Source organism: Helianthus annuus, chromosome 1 (assembly GCF_002127325.2).
Source record: "Helianthus annuus cultivar XRQ/B chromosome 1, HanXRQr2.0-SUNRISE, whole genome shotgun sequence".
NCBI classification, from domain to species: domain Eukaryota; kingdom Viridiplantae; phylum Streptophyta; class Magnoliopsida; order Asterales; family Asteraceae; genus Helianthus; species Helianthus annuus.
Window position 1 is genome coordinate 83795879 of NC_035433.2, and position 16334 is coordinate 83812212.

General features: G+C 36.6%; 3 long non-coding RNA genes across 3 annotated transcripts; all 3 read left to right on the forward strand.

Annotated features, from left to right (window-relative positions):
- The first annotated feature begins 2513 nt into the window (after window positions 1-2513).
- On the forward strand, window positions 2514-4018 carry LOC110937681. The gene is made up of 3 exons (XR_002590947.2): window positions 2514-2662; window positions 3218-3274; window positions 3796-4018. It is a non-coding gene; the product is annotated as an uncharacterized LOC110937681 (long non-coding RNA).
- A 4370-nt stretch (window positions 4019-8388) lies between these two features.
- LOC110937675 lies at window positions 8389-9886 on the forward strand. The gene is made up of 3 exons (XR_002590944.2): window positions 8389-8530; window positions 9086-9142; window positions 9664-9886. It is a non-coding gene; the product is annotated as an uncharacterized LOC110937675 (long non-coding RNA).
- A 4347-nt stretch (window positions 9887-14233) lies between these two features.
- LOC110937669 lies at window positions 14234-15837 on the forward strand. The gene is made up of 3 exons (XR_002590943.2): window positions 14234-14378; window positions 14934-14990; window positions 15512-15837. It is a non-coding gene; the product is annotated as an uncharacterized LOC110937669 (long non-coding RNA).
- The last annotated feature ends 497 nt before the right edge of the window (window positions 15838-16334 follow it).

A 16334-nucleotide genomic window follows, 5' to 3' on the forward strand; every position in this document is an offset into this window, starting at 1 on the left:
ATGATTATTAATATTATAATTATTAATAAAAAAACTAAACGATTATAATTATTATATTATAAAATTAAACCTAAATGTCACTTTCAGATTTTAGCCTCAACAGTTTCCACACACATAAACCGTTACGAAAGCTTGTCACCGAAATCCCTTTTCGTTCCAAATAACTCAGCCTGAATTGTATCAATCTCCTTCTATCTCTTTTCTATGACAACCAAAACCGTCACTAATAATACGATGATGGATGATTGGTCAGAGAAGATGAGTAATGGTTATGGAAGATGATGACGTGAACAACAGTGGTCGATGGAGGAGATCGGAGATGATGCAACGGAGATGGTGATGAGGTGATGAACAATGTGTTATATGGTGATACTAGACGATGATGATGGACGATAAGTGATGGAGTCGAAATCGGAACTCGAAACAGTGAGAGATGGTTGCGACTCGGAATTGGTTTCGACTCGTGACGATGATGAACGATGACCAGAGACGGAGTTGCAAGTTCCGGCAATGATCGTTGCGACTCGGATGATCAATGACTCGAGATCTAGGTTGCGACTCGGAACCGTGAAAGAGATAACTCGAGACCTCTGTGAATGGAGACCGTGAAAAGATGAGACTCGAGAACTCCTTTTGTGATTGCGACTGGGAGAGTTGAGACCTTGGTAGCAGATGATGATTGACTAGTCGAGACCGTGAAGATGTTGAAGAGTTGAGACCGAGGTTGATGACTCAAGACCAGGAAGACGATGACTCGAGACCTTGGTTGAAGAAAGATGATGACTTGAAACCAGCTGATAACTATTGAGTCGAGACCAGTTGATGATTGCGACTAAGCTAAGAGTTGAGACCTTTGGCTCACGTTTGGACATGAGCACCGCTTATCACCCGCAAACGGATGGGCAGTCTGAACGCACCATCCAAACCCTAGAAGACATGCTTAGAGCATGTGTGATCGATTTTGGCAAGAATTGGGAGAAGCATCTACCGCTAGTGGAATTCTCCTACAATAACAGCTACCACACTAGCCTTCAGGCAGCACCTTTTGAGGCATTGTACGGTCGTAAATGCCGATCACCTCTCTGCTGGGCGGAAGTCGGTGATAGTCAAATCACGGGCCCAGAACTGGTGGTAGACACAACGGAAAAGATTGCCCAGATCAGACAACGCATGGCGGCAGCTCGTGACCGCCAGAAGAGTTACGTTGATAAGCGTAGGAAACCACTAGAATTCCAGGTCGGTGACCGGGTTCTACTTAAAGTCTCACCCTGGAAGGGTGTGGTTCGCTTTGGTAAACGGGGCAGCTCAATCCGCGATACATCGGACCATTCGAAATTACCGAGAAAATCGGTAAGGTGGCTTATAGATTGAATCTGCCTGAAGAACTAAGTGCGGTGCACAACGTCTGTCACGTGTCTAATCTGAAGAAGTGTTTGTCAGATTTAACACTCGTAATTCCTTTCAAGGAACTCTCTATCGACGAACAGCTACACTTTACTGAGGAACCGATTGAGATCACGGATCGAGAGATCAAAACCCTCAAACGTAGCCAGATACCTCTTGTACGAGTCCGTTGGAACTCGCGACGTGGCCCAGAGTTTACCTGGGAGCGGGAAGACCAGATGAAGCACAAGTATCCCCAGTTGTTCCCAAACGAAACCCCCAGCACTGAAGCTACAACCGAATTTCGGGACGAAATTCCAAACTAACGGGGGGATGATGTGACACCCCGTTGAAACGTTCTCACTCATACTAGCTTGACAGTGACTGCCTTAACTTTCGGGACGAAAGTTCTTAAAACTTGGGGATAATGTGACACTCTGGGATTTCCCCGAGCACTATCTTGTAATATCGTTGCGTGTACGTATATTATTAAATGAAAACTATGGATTATCTGTTATTATGTGTTGCATGTATGTATATTATATATATATGTGTGTGTGTTACAAGTGAGCCGAGACCCCAAGGATCCGACTCGAGACCACTCCCGGTCTCGAGTGAACATTAACAAGCGGGCCGGTTGGGCCATGCAACCGAGAAGCCCATTTCGGGAGCCCTCAACCCACTCAAGGTGCACCACCCTCTTATAATGACCAAAAACCCAACACACCCTCCTTTACACTCTCCCTCATTTCACTCTCACACTCTCTACCTCTCCCTCACTAAAACCCTAGCAACATCACCACAACCTCCTCCCCTCCTTCTCGGATTCAACCGGCAACAAGAACACCCTCGGATTGGCTCGGAATCATCACTCGAAGGTGTAACACCCCAAATCTCATATGTTATATTATAATAATAAGTTCGTGATGTTTAAGTAATAGAAAACGGTAAGTATGGGTTAGTACCGTAAGAAAATAATGGTAAGTTTAAAATATAGTTATGTAACTAAGTTAACCAAAAGGGGAGTGACCAAGTTAGTATGGGAAATAACAAAATGAACACACTTTAAAGACAAAGGGCTGAATGTGTAAATGTGGAATGAAGTTTAATAAAAAAAAAGGTCAGTGCTTAGTTCTGGGTTATGTACGATCGAGAGAAGGAGGGAGCTAGGAAGAACCAAACCCTAACAACATAGAATCCATCAAATTGAAAGGGAAATTGAAGGCTAATCGAATGCATGAACTAGGAATGTCGATCACTTAAGTATCTCCAACATCAAGTAAGTCGAAATTGGTGTTTTAGTGATGTTTGATTTAATGGGTCTTTGATAATTCGTGAATGTATGTAAGAATATTGATGGTAGAAGGTTACAATTAGTCCATAAGACTTGAATGAAGTATGAAATTCGGATTATATTGATGGTTTTCATGTAAACCCATTTAGGTATGAAACCCACATGAAATTTATGAAGGTTTTGAAGTAATGATAGATGTAGTATGATATATGAACTTGAATTATGCTTATTGATGTTAAAGAAATCTGAATATTCGAAGAATTTATGTGTTTATGATGTATTGCCATGATTTTAGAAGGATTTGGTAGGAATGTGCTTAATATGCTTATACATTGTGCTAGTTAAGTAGTACGCACATAAGGTGTTCGATGAAATGCTTGAGTTGAATTGGTTATGTATGAACATGAGAAATTGAAGTATTGATGATCTAATGATGGTATGAAACATAAATGTGAGTAATGAGCGTTATGGTAAATGATGTAAATGTGTGTAAGTGATGTATAACGCGAAAGCTAAACGTATATGTGATGCACCTTATAGGGTCGAGGAAAGGAGGGGAATCAAACCAAGCAAAGGCAATAGGAGCGCACGACTCCGGTAAGTTCATATGAACTTCGCTCATGTAGAATGTAGATTTTGTGTTAGTTCTCTTGTAAATAATTGTTCGATGTTTTATGTGGAAATTTATAGTAAAATGTCTTAATGCGATTTGTTAGTAGAAAAAGGGAAAAGTCTATTGACGACCCGTATAAATGGGTCTAAAGTATGAGAATGAGGTGTTCATGGTGATGTAACTACGAGTCAAGTAAGATGAATATGCTATGAAGTTAAGACAACTAGCGATGACTTTTTATAAGTCGAACTAGTGAAGCAAGGAAAATTGAAAAGTAAGAATAAATATGAACCGTGAGAACGGGTCGGACAAAATAAAATGATTTATGATGATGGAAACTAAGATGGTGCTATATCCATTAAACGGAGTTGTCATATGAGAAATTTGAATGAAAAGATGTAAAAATATAATGACCCCGTAACAGGTCAAATAATGAAGAAAAGCAAATTGTATTAGTAATATGTTTTTAACCAAACTAACTTGTAAGTTTGTGTTATGGATGTAGGTGAATCTCACTCTTGATAATGGCGAGCTTGGATCGAACACACCACATCGCCCTTTATGCGCTTCCGGTTTAGTCGTCTTTGTAAATGGGTCAAAACACTTTCATAATGTAAATGTTAAGTTTATGTCTAAGATGTCTCGTAAGTAAATTAGGATTTTTAAATCTTAATTTTTGGTAGTTCGGACAAAACACTTTTGATGGAATCTTGTATGGTTACAACTTATATGTCTTTTGAAACGCGTCATAGAATTTAGTTTGAATGGTGATTGCTAAAAGCAGGGAATTTTATATAGTACGAACGGGTCATGCCCAATTTTTGTCAAAAATTAGTATGTGGTTACTATTATTTTTGAATGTGAAAAAGTGGGCGTTACAAGTTGGTATCAGAGCCGAGGTTTGAGGGATTCGGGCACGGGATAGGGTGCTCGGACTCAAACCGAAAGCTCAAGATATGGTGTGTGTTCGCTCCAAGACGCGGTTAAGGTACGAATTTAGTATTATGATTTCTAAGTTTCATTTTATCGGAAATGGTTAAGGGAAGGGATGTGGAGTTTTGCTATGGGTAATGCCTGGAAATGGTAATTCTGGAAGCCCGGGGGAAAGTTCGGGTGTTACGGTACTCGGGAACGGGTCGAAATGGATAAAAATATATATATATATATTCAGCAGCGTTTTGGGCAGTCGGCAACCCGTCGCCGACGCCCATTCTGCCCGTCGCCGACGCCCTCTTAAATGAACCAGAAGGTCCGACGCCCAAACCCACTGCCTACGCGTTTTGTAACCGACGCCACTTTTGGCTTTGCGTCGCCGACGCCAGGGAGGGCCGTCACCGACGCCACTCCCTGGGTTCGTTTTTCTGATTTTTCTTGGTTGACTTGTGTGATGTATCCCGGACTTCCGAATGCCGTAAAACGCATCTAAAGATCGTAATAAACTTCTAGGGAGTAGTGTATGATAGGAAAAGGGGTCGTCGAATTAGTTGATGTATGATTATAAATTGATGGAAAAAGTATAGTACATGGATGTAAGAATGAACTTTAAGAAAGTATGCATATCTTAGCAATTAATGACGTTGATGATGATGATAATGATATTGCCAATGATAATGGTAAAGATAATACCCTATAACGAAAGGTATGCGGTGTGGTCACGAAGTGACCGTTAACACCAAGAATGATGAATGGTATACGGTGTGGTCACGAAGTGACCGCTAACACCGAGAATGATGAATGGTATGCGGTGTGGGCACGGAATAGCCGTTAACATCAAGGATGATGAAAGGAATGCGTTATGGTCACTAAGAGGCTAATAACACCCGGAATTATGAAATAAAAGCATGATAACCATAATTAAAAGGACAAAGGTCAATGAGACGTAAGCATGATGGCACGAAGTAACATATAATGAAAGTGAAAAGTGTATGAAATTAACGAATGCGTGATAAGTAAGAGAATGAAAGTCATTGAAATAAGTTAGGCATAGTAACATATTTCCTAAACTATGTTGTAGAATATTTCTTAAGGCAAATCCAATAGTTTCGTTAAGTTTCCAAAAATGCAACCTATGATAATTAGGATCCTCTAAATGTCAACCGGGTCATGTCGAAATGTTTCGAAGTAAGAACGTATATGATTGGAAGGTTGTGAATGAAGTTCTAGTTGAGTTTATCAACCCTATGATGAGAGGTATGTGGTGTGGTTATAAAGGACCGTTGACACCTAGTATGAAAGAAAAGAAAGGAAAGTATAAAAATTTAAAATGCTAGAATGAAGTGAACATGACCAAAGAATAAATTTTAATAATGATCTCGAATGATATAGTAGATGGCTGATGAAAACGAAGAAATTGTTAACAAAATATGTTCCGAGTAGCGGATAGCGCGAGGAAGTAAGTAAGAAGGATGAGTGATTCTATTCCCTTATGAACGAAAGGCATGCCTGATATAGCCTATCGTGACCGATGTTGATGATGATGTACAAGTGAAATGAAAGTTATTGAAATATGAGTATGAATGCATGAATGTAACTTGAGATGACATGGAAAGTATATGAAGTAATGAATGTAGAAAATGCTTAACGTAAATGACGGACGAAAGAGAGTAAACTCAAATGATGTTGGTCTTAAGTAGGAGAATGCTAGTGTAGACGGAACGAATCGTGTGTGGATATGTAGATATAACTAGGTGACCATGTAGATGTATATGTCATGTAGTATGAGTATGAAATGCATACAATGTTATTAATATGGTCTACCGTTTTAAGATGGATTTATGTACATAATTCGAAAGTACATGGATAGGACAGTTGACTTTTAAAGTCAACAATGTGTGATCATCATGCATTGACTCTTAGACACATATGTTGAAATAGAAAGTTAATGTGCTATGTATTAGATGATTGATGTGTTGTGAATGATGATCATTAGGTTATGTAGATTTGGAATGAAGCGGTTATTAGTATATGTTTTATATATGTTGCAATTGACTAACTAAAGTTAAGTAATGTATGAATGAAAAAGAAAAATGACTTTTTTTTTGTGTGTATGCCGACATATGCTAACCGTGTAATGAGTGTAATGATATGTAAGGATGGAAATCTTGACGATTTACTCAAGCATGGATGGCTAACGGGTCAAGAGGTAACAACGAGGAAAAAAAAATGAATGAACATGGACGCTAAAGGTAAATGATTCTGATTCACTTCTTAGTATGTATATAGAATTTTCATGTTTATGAATGTGGAGAAATCATGTAAGGTTGTGTAATGAATGAGGTATTAAGATAAGTATTGACCTTGTTAGACGAAGGTAGAATTCTAAGACGAAGGTAAGTTATTGAAATAAAACGGGTCGAATAAATGCGCAAAGGTAATGTAACGATAATGAAATTCGTAAAGAATAAAGACCCGGGTTAAGGATCTTTAGTCACTTATGTAGGGAAATGTTTTACAGACAATTAGAAACAAATTTCAAGTGAAACGGATGCAAAACGAACGAGTTATGAGAGTTTTGGTATTAAAATGGAAAGCTGATATGGGCACCACCGTAGCTTACGGTGGAGGTCAAGTACAAAATGTAAAGTTATGCATTCCTGCATTTTTCTTTGATTTCGGACCTCGTGAACCCATCCCAAGCCCCGATAAGCATCTATAATGTACTGCAGCCCTACCAAATGGCTTAATAAGTTACGGGTGAGTATGGAACTCATTTTTTTTAAGATTCGAAACGTACCCGAAAGTTACAAAAAAAAAAAAAAAAAAAAAAAAAAAAAAAAAAAAAAACGTTTATGAACCGTGAGTAAGAATGGGGTGTTTAAGTGAGTATGCGGGGAAATGAATTAAGTATGTGGGCCAGTATGTGTAGTTTTAATTACATTTCAATAGCTGAAACTTGTAAGTAATCATGAGTAGGAGTGAGTATTGTACATAAGTCTGTACATACGTGTCTTATATGGAGATTATAATTAGGATGCATTAGAAAATCTTTTGGAACGACTTAAGTGTATGTGAGAGCTTGTTAGGTAATTGCCTTAGCATTACAATTGCTAGAAGGAATGACGTATGTACGACGGCTATGGAATGTGATGACAAGTATAGTTGCGTATGACACTTCGAGTGTAATATGAGATACACAAATGTAAATATTGATTACTCGATTATATTGATAGCGTGATTAAAGCCTTATGTTGGCCCTTGTAATCAAGGGGTAGTCGGTAGAGAAGTTAGAGCAAGTTGGTATACACCCAGCAAGTATAAATGTATGCATTAAATTGCGGATAACCATGTAGATATGATAAATCATCAATGAAAGAAATATTGGTCTCGGGTAGAGATCACACGTAGGTGTCGCAAGAAAAGTATGAAAAGAACTATCAAGCAATTGACATGAAAGAAATTTTGCTTGATATTGGCCCTAGAAGTATGGGGAGTATTTAGAAGCTGAATAGTTAGAAACTATTGAATGATGTTTGATTTGTGATTTTAAATGAATGAATAGGATTGAACAAGTATGAATATTATGATAATTATTTCCCCTGAGTAGATGTTAGAGGTATGCGGGAATGAATAATCTGACAGATAAGTTTTGAGAAATCAGCTTGAACAGTTGAACGATAATCATGAAATAATGTAATAGGATAGCTTTGATTCATATAAGATTGAAATACCAAATGTATTAGACAAGTTTAGAGTAGTAATGACCGATTCATCACGAGGGATGATCGAAAGAAAGCATGTTATCGAGGTTCGAGGTATGTAATTGCGAAGGGATACAGATAAATTCGTCAGAATGTATGTATCCAGGTTTCGGGGACGAAACCTTCTTTAAGGGGGGTAGACTTGTAACACCCCAAATCTCATATGTTATATTATAATAATAAGTTCGTGATGTTTAAGTAATAGAAAACGGTAAGTATGGGTTAGTACCGTAAGAAAATAATGGTAAGTTTAAAATATAGTTATGTAACTAAGTTAACCAAAAGGGGAGTGACCAAGTTAGTATGGGAAATAACAAAATGAACACACTTTAAAGACAAAGGGCTGAATGTGTAAATGTGGAATGAAGTTTAATAAAAAAAAAGGTCAGTGCTTGGTTCTGGGTTATGTACGATCGAGAGAAGGAGGGAGCTAGGAAGAACCAAACCCTAACAACATAGAATCCATCAAATTGAAAGGGAAATTGAAGGCTAATCGAATGCATGAACTAGGAATGTCGATCACTTAAGTATCTCCAACATCAAGTAAGTCGAAATTGGTGTTTTAGTGATGTTTGATTTAATGGGTCTTTGATAATTCGTGAATGTATGTAAGAATATTGATGGTAGAAGGTTACAATTAGTCCATAAGACTTGAATGAAGTATGAAATTCGGATTATATTGATGGTTTTCATGTAAACCCATTTATGTATGAAACCCACATGAAATTTATGAAGGTTTTGAAGTAATGATAGATGTAGTATGATATATGAACTTGAATTATGCTTATTGATGTTAAAGAAATCTGAATATTCGAAGAATTTATGTGTTTATGATGTATTGCCATGATTTTAGAAGGATTTGGTAGGAATGTGCTTAATATGCTTATACATTGTGCTAGTTAAGTAGTACGCACATAAGGTGTTCGATGAAATGCTTGAGTTGAATTGGTTATGTATGATCATGAGAAATTGAAGTATTGATGATCTAATGATGGTATGAAACATAAATGTGAGTAATGAGCGTTATGGTAAATGATGTAAATGTGTGTAAGTGATGTATAACGCGAAAGCTAAACGTATATGTGATGCACCTTATAGGGTCGAGGAAAGGAGGGGAATCAAACCAAGCAAAGGCAATAGGAGCGCACGACTCCGGTAAGTTCATATGAACTTCGCTCATGTAGAATGTAGATTTTGTGTTAGTTCTCTTGTAAATAATTGTTCGATATTTTATGTGGAAATTTATAGTAAAATGTCTTAATGCGATTTGTTAGTAGAAAAAGGGAAAAGTCTATTGACGACCCGTATAAATGGGTCTAAAGTATGAGAATGAGGTGTTCATGGTGATGTAACTACGAGTCAAGTAAGATGAATATGTTATGAAGTTAAGACAACTAGCGATGACTTTTTATAAGTCGAACTAGTGAAGCAAGGAAAATTGAAAAGTAAGAATAAATATGATCCGTGAGAACGGGTCGGACAAAATAAAATGATTTATGATGATGGAAACTAAGATGGTGCTATATCCATTAAACGGAGTTGTCATATGAGAAATTTGAATGAAAAGATGTAAAAATATAATGACCCCGTAACGGGTCAAATAATGAAGAAAAGCAAATTGTATTAGTAATATGTTTTTAACCAAACTAACTTGTAAGTTTGTGTTATGGATGTAGGTGAATCTCACTCTTGATAATGGCGAGCTTGGATCGAACACACCACATCGCCCTTTATGCGCTTCCGGTTTAGTCGTCTTTGTAAATGAGTCAAAACACTTTCATAATGTAAATGTTAAGTTTATGTCTAAGATGTCTCGTAAGTAAATTAGGATTTTTAAATCTTAATTTTTGGTAGTTCGGACAAAACACTTTTGATGGAATCTTGTATGGTTACAACTTATATGTCTTTTGAAACGCGTCATAGAATTTAGTTTGAATGGTGATTGCTAAAAGCAGGGAATTGTATATAGTACGAACGGGTCATGCCCAATTTTTGTCAAAAATTAGTATGTGGTTACTATTATTTTTGAATGTGAAAAAGTGGGCGTTACAAGTTGGTATCAGAGCCGAGGTTTGAGGGATTCGGGCACGGGATAGGGTGCTCGGACTCAAACCGAAAGCTCAAGATATGGTGTGTGTTCGCTCCAAGACGCGGTTAAGGTACGAATTTAGTATTATGATTTCTAAGTTTCATTTTATCGGAAATGGTTAAGGGAAGGGATGTGGAGTTTTGCTATGGGTAATGCCTGGAAATGGTAATTCTGGAAGCCCGGGGGAAAGTTCGGGTGTTACGGTACTCGGGAACGGGTCGAAATGGATAAAAATATATATATATATTCAGCAGCGTTTTGGGCAGTCGGCAACCCGTCACCGACGCCCATTCTGCCCGTCGCCGACGCCCTCTTAAATGAACCAGAAGGTCCGACGCCCAAACCCACTGCCTACGCGTTCTGTAACCGACGCCACTTTTGGCTTTGCGTCGCCGGCGCCAGGGAGGGCCGTCACCGACGCCACTCCCTGGGTTCGTTTTTCTGATTTTTCTTGGTTGACTTGTGTGATGTATCCCGGACTTCCGAATGCCGTAAAACGCATCTAAAGATCGTAATAAACTTCTAGGGAGTAGTGTATGATAGGAAAAGGGGTCGTCGAATTAGTTGATGTATGATTATAAATTGATGGAAAAAGTATAGTACATGGATGTAAGAATGAACTTTAAGAAAGTATGCATATCTTAGCAATTAATGACGTTGATGATGATGATAATGATATTGCCAATGATAATGGTAAAGATAATACCCTATAACGAAAGGTATGCGGTGTGGTCACGAAGTGACCGTTAACACCAAGAATGATGAATGGTATACGGTGTGGTCACGAAGTGACCGCTAACACCGAGAATGATGAATGGTATGCGGTGTGGGCACGGAATAGCCGTTAACATCGAGGATGATGAAAGGAATGCGTTATGGTCACTAAGAGGCTAATAACACCCGGAATTATGAAATAAAAGCATGATAACCATAATTAAAAGGACAAAGGTCAATGAGACGTAAGCATGATGGCACGAAGTAACATATAATGAAAGTGAAAAGTGTATGAAATTAACGAATGCGTGATAAGTAAGAGAATGAAAGTCATTGAAATAAGTTAGGCATAGTAACATATTTCCTAAACTATGTTGTAGAATATTTCTTAAGGCAAATCCAATAGTTTCGTTAAGTTTCCGAAAATGCAACCTATGATAATTAGGATCCTCTAAATGTCAACCGGGTCATGTCGAAATGTTTCGAAGTAAGAACGTATATGATTGGAAGGTTGTGAATGAAGTTCTAGTTGAGTTTATCAACCCTATGATGAGAGGTATGTGGTGTGGTTATAAAGGACCGTTGACACCTAGTATGAAAGAAAAGAAAGGAAAGTATAAAAATTTAAAATGCTAGAATGAAGTGAACATGACCAAAGAATAAATTTTAATAATGATCTCGAATGATATAGTAGATGGCTGATGAAAATGAAGAAATTGTTAACAAAATATGTTCCGAGTAGCGGATAGCGCGAGGAAGTAAGTAAGAAGGATGAGTGATTCTATTCCCTTATGAACGAAAGGCATGCCTGATATAGCCTATCGTGACCGATGTTGATGATGATGTACAAGTGAAATGAAAGTTATTGAAATATGAGTATGAATGCATGAATGTAACTTGAGATGACATGGAAAGTATATGAAGTAATGAATGTAGAAAATGCTTAACGTAAATGACGGACGAAAGAGAGTAAACTCAAATGATGTTGGTCTTAAGTAGGAGAATGCTAGTGTAGACGGAACGAATCGTGTGTGGATATGTAGATATAACTAGGTGACCATGTAGATGTATATGTCATGTAGTATGAGTATGAAATGCATACAATGTTATTAATATGGTCTACCGTTTTAAGATGGATTTATGTACATAATTCGAAAGTACATGGATAGGGCAGTTGACTTTTAAAGTCAACAATGTGTGATCATCATGCATTGACTCTTAGACACATATGTTGAAATAGAAAGTTAATGTGCTATGTATTAGATGATTGATGTGTTGTGAATGATGATCATTAGGTTATGTAGATTTGGAATGAAGCGGTTATTAGTATATGTTTTATATATGTTGCAATTGACTAACTAAAGTTAAGTAATGTATGAATGAAAAAGAAAAATGACTTTTTTTTGTGTGTATGCCGACATATGCTAACCGTGTAATGAGTGTAATGATATGTAAGGATGGAAATCTTGACGATTTACTCAAGCATGGATGGCTAACGGGTCAAGAGGTAACAACGAGGAAAAAAAAATGAATGAACATGGACGCTAAAGGTAAATGATTCTGATTCACTTCTTAGTATGTATATAGAATTTTCATGTTTATGAATGTGGAGAAATCATGTAAGGTTGTGTAATGAATGAGGTATTAAGATAAGTATTGACCTTGTTAGACGAAGGTAGAATTCTAAGACGAAGGTAAGTTATTGAAATAAAACGGGTCGAATAAATGCGCAAAGGTAATGTAACGATAATGAAATTCGTAAAGAATAAAGACCCGGGTTAAGGATCTTTAGTCACTTATGTAGGGAAATGTTTTACAGACAATTAGAAACAAATTTCAAGTGAAACGGATGCAAAACGAACGAGTTATGAGAGTTTTGGTATTAAAATGGAAAGCTGATATGGGCACCACCGTAGCTTACGGTGGAGGTCAAGTACAAAATGTAAAGTTATGCATTCCTGCATTTTTCTTTGATTTCGGACCTCGTGAACCCATCCCAAGCCCCGATAAGCATCTATAATGTACTGCAGCCCTACCAAATGGCTTAATAAGTTACGGGTGAGTATGGAACTCATTTTTTTTAAGATTCGAAACGTACCCGAAAGTTACAAAAAAAAAAAAAAAAAAAAAAACGTTTATGAACCGTGAGTAAGAATGGGGTGTTTAAGTGAGTATGCGGGGAAATGAATTAAGTATGTGGGCCAGTATGTGTAGTTTTAATTACATTTCAATAGCTGAAACTTGTAAGTAATCATGAGTAGGAGTGAGTATTGTACATAAGTCTGTACATACGTGTCTTATATGGAGATTATAATTAGGATGCATTAGAAAATCTTTTGGAACGACTTAAGTGTATGTGAGAGCTTGTTAGGTAATTGCCTTAGCATTACAATTGCTAGAAGGAATGACGTATGTACGACGGCTATGGAATGTGATGACAAGTATAGTTGCGTATGACACTTCGAGTGTAATATGAGATACACAAATGTAAATATTGATTACTCGATTATATTGATAGCGTGATTAAAGCCTTATGTTGGCCCTTGTAATCAAGGGGTAGTCGGTAGAGAAGTTAGAGCAAGTTGGTATACACCCAGCAAGTATAAATGTATGCATTAAATTGCGGTTAACCATGTAGATATGATAAATCATCAATGAAAGAAATATTGGTCTCGGGTAGAGATCACACGTAGGTGTCGCAAGAAAAGTATGAAAAGAACTATCAAGCAATTGACATGAAAGAAATTTTGCTTGATATTGGCCCTAGAAGTATGGGGAGTATTTAGAAGCTGAATAGTTAGAAACTATTGAATGATGTTTGATTTGTGATTTTAAATGAATGAATAGGATTGAACAAGTATGAATATTATGATAATTATTTCCCCTGAGTAGATGTTAGAGGTATGCGGGAATAAATAATCTGACAGATAAGTTTTGAGAAATCAGCTTGAACAGTTGAACGATAATCATGAAATAATGTAATAGGATAGCTTTGATTCATATAAGATTGAATTACCAAATGTATTAGACAAGTTTAGAGTAGTAATGACCGATTCATCACGAGGGATGATCGAAAGAAAGCATGTTATCGAGGTTCGAGGTATGTAATTGCGAAGGGATACAGATAAATTCGTCAGAATGTATGTATCCAGGTTTCGGGGACGAAACCTTCTTTAAGGGGGTAGACTTGTAACACCCCAAATCTCATATGTTATATTATAATAATAAGTTCGTGATGTTTAAGTAATAGAAAACGGTAAGTATGGGTTAGTACCGTAAGAAAATAATGGTAAGTTTAAAATATAGTTATGTAACTAAGTTAACCAAAAGGGGAGTGCCCAAGTTAGTATGGGAAATAACAAAATGAACACACTTTAAAGACAAAGGGCTGAATGTGTAAATGTGGAATGAAGTTTAATAAAAAAAAAGGTCAGTGCTTGGTTCTGGGTTATGTACGATCGAGAGAAGGAGGGAGCTAGGAAGAACCAAACCCTAACAACATAGAATCCATCAAATTGAAAGGGAAATTGAAGGCTAATCGAATGCATGAACTAGGAATGTCGATCACTTAAGTATCTCCAACATCAAGTAAGTCGAAATTGGTGTTTTAGTGATGTTTGATTTAATGGGTCTTTGATAATTCGTGAATGTATGTAAGAATATTGATGGTAGAAGGTTACAATTAGTCCATAAGACTTGAATGAAGTATGAAATTCGGATTATATTGATGGTTTTCATGTAAACCCATTTATGTATGAAACCCACATGAAATTTATGAAGGTTTTGAAGTAATGATAGATGTAGTATGATATATGAACTTGAATTATGCTTATTGATGTTAAAGAAATCTGAATATTCGAAGAATTTATGTGTTTATGATGTATTGCCATGATTTTAGAAGGATTTGGTAGGAATGTGCTTAATATGCTTATACATTGTGCTAGTTAAGTAGTACGCACATAAGGTGTTCGATGAAATGCTTGAGTTGAATTGGTTATGTATGAACATGAGAAATTGAAGTATTGATGATCTAATGATGGTATGAAACATAAATGTGAGTAATGAGCGTTATGGTAAATGATGTAAATGTGTGTAAGTGATGTATAACGCGAAAGCTAAACGTATATGTGATGCACCTTATAGGGTCGAGGAAAGGAGGGGAATCAAACCAAGCAAAGGCAATAGGAGCGCACGACTCCGGTAAGTTCATATGAACTTCGCTCATGTAGAATGTAGATTTTGTGTTAGTTCTCTTGTAAATAATTGTTCGATGTTTTATGTGGAAATTTATAGTAAAATGTCTTAATGCGATTTGTTAGTAGAAAAAGGGAAAAGTCTATTAACGACCCGTATAAATGGGTCTAAAGTATGAGAATGAGGTGTTCATGGTGATGTAACTACGAGTCAAGTAAGATGAATATGTTATGAAGTTAAGACAACTAGCGATGACTTTTTATAAGTCGAACTAGTGAAGCAAGGAAAATTGAAAAGTAAGAATAAATATGATCCGTGAGAACGGGTCGGACAAAATAAAATGATTTATGATGATGGAAACTAAGATGGTGCTATATCCATTAAACGGAGTTGTCATATGAGAAATTTGAATGAAAAGATGTAAAAATATAATGACCCCGTAACGGGTCAAATAATGAAGAAAAGCAAATTGTATTAGTAATATGTTTTTAACCAAACTAACTTGTAAGTTTGTGTTATGGATGTAGCTGAATCTCACTCTTGATAATGGCGAGCTTGGATCGAACACACCACATCGCCCTTTATGCGCTTCCGGTTTAGTCATCTTTGTAAATGGGTCAAAACACTTTCATAATGTAAATGTTAAGTTTATGTCTAAGATGTCTCGTAAGTAAATTAGGATTTTTAAATCTTAATTTTTGGTAGTTCGGACAAAACACTTTTGATGGAATCTTGTATGGTTACAACTTATATGTCTTTTGAAACGCGTCATAGAATTTAGTTTGAATGGTGATTGCTAAAAGCAGGGAATTGTATATAGTACGAACGGGTCATGCCCAATTTTTGTTAAAAATTAGTATGTGGTTACTATTATTTTTGAATGTGAAAAAGTGGGCGTTACAGAAGGCTTCATTTTATCACCTACTTGAACACCTTTGTGTCACGCAACAACCGGTTAGTGTTTTAAGCGCCTTACTAGATGTTTAAGTGTTTAATAATGTCACTAGAGTGAATGAATAGCATAATGGTTGAGTGTCTTGAATGTGTAAATGGTTGAGTATTGATGATATGCAAGCATTGTATTATTTGGTTGTGCTAGGGTAGATGGTTTGAGTATCATGTTTGGTGATTATTAATATGAACTATTTTATTGAAGTTAAGATGTTAGGCAAAGATGAACAACATGAAAAGATATGAATGTATTGTGAACATTTTCTTAAATTGCTATATTTGATCATACCGATTTAGATAAAACAGTAATGTATGTTAGGGATGTGAATATGCATAATGAAGAACCCTAATGAAGAACAATATGAATGTCACAAAAATATTTAAAAATCATGTTATTTG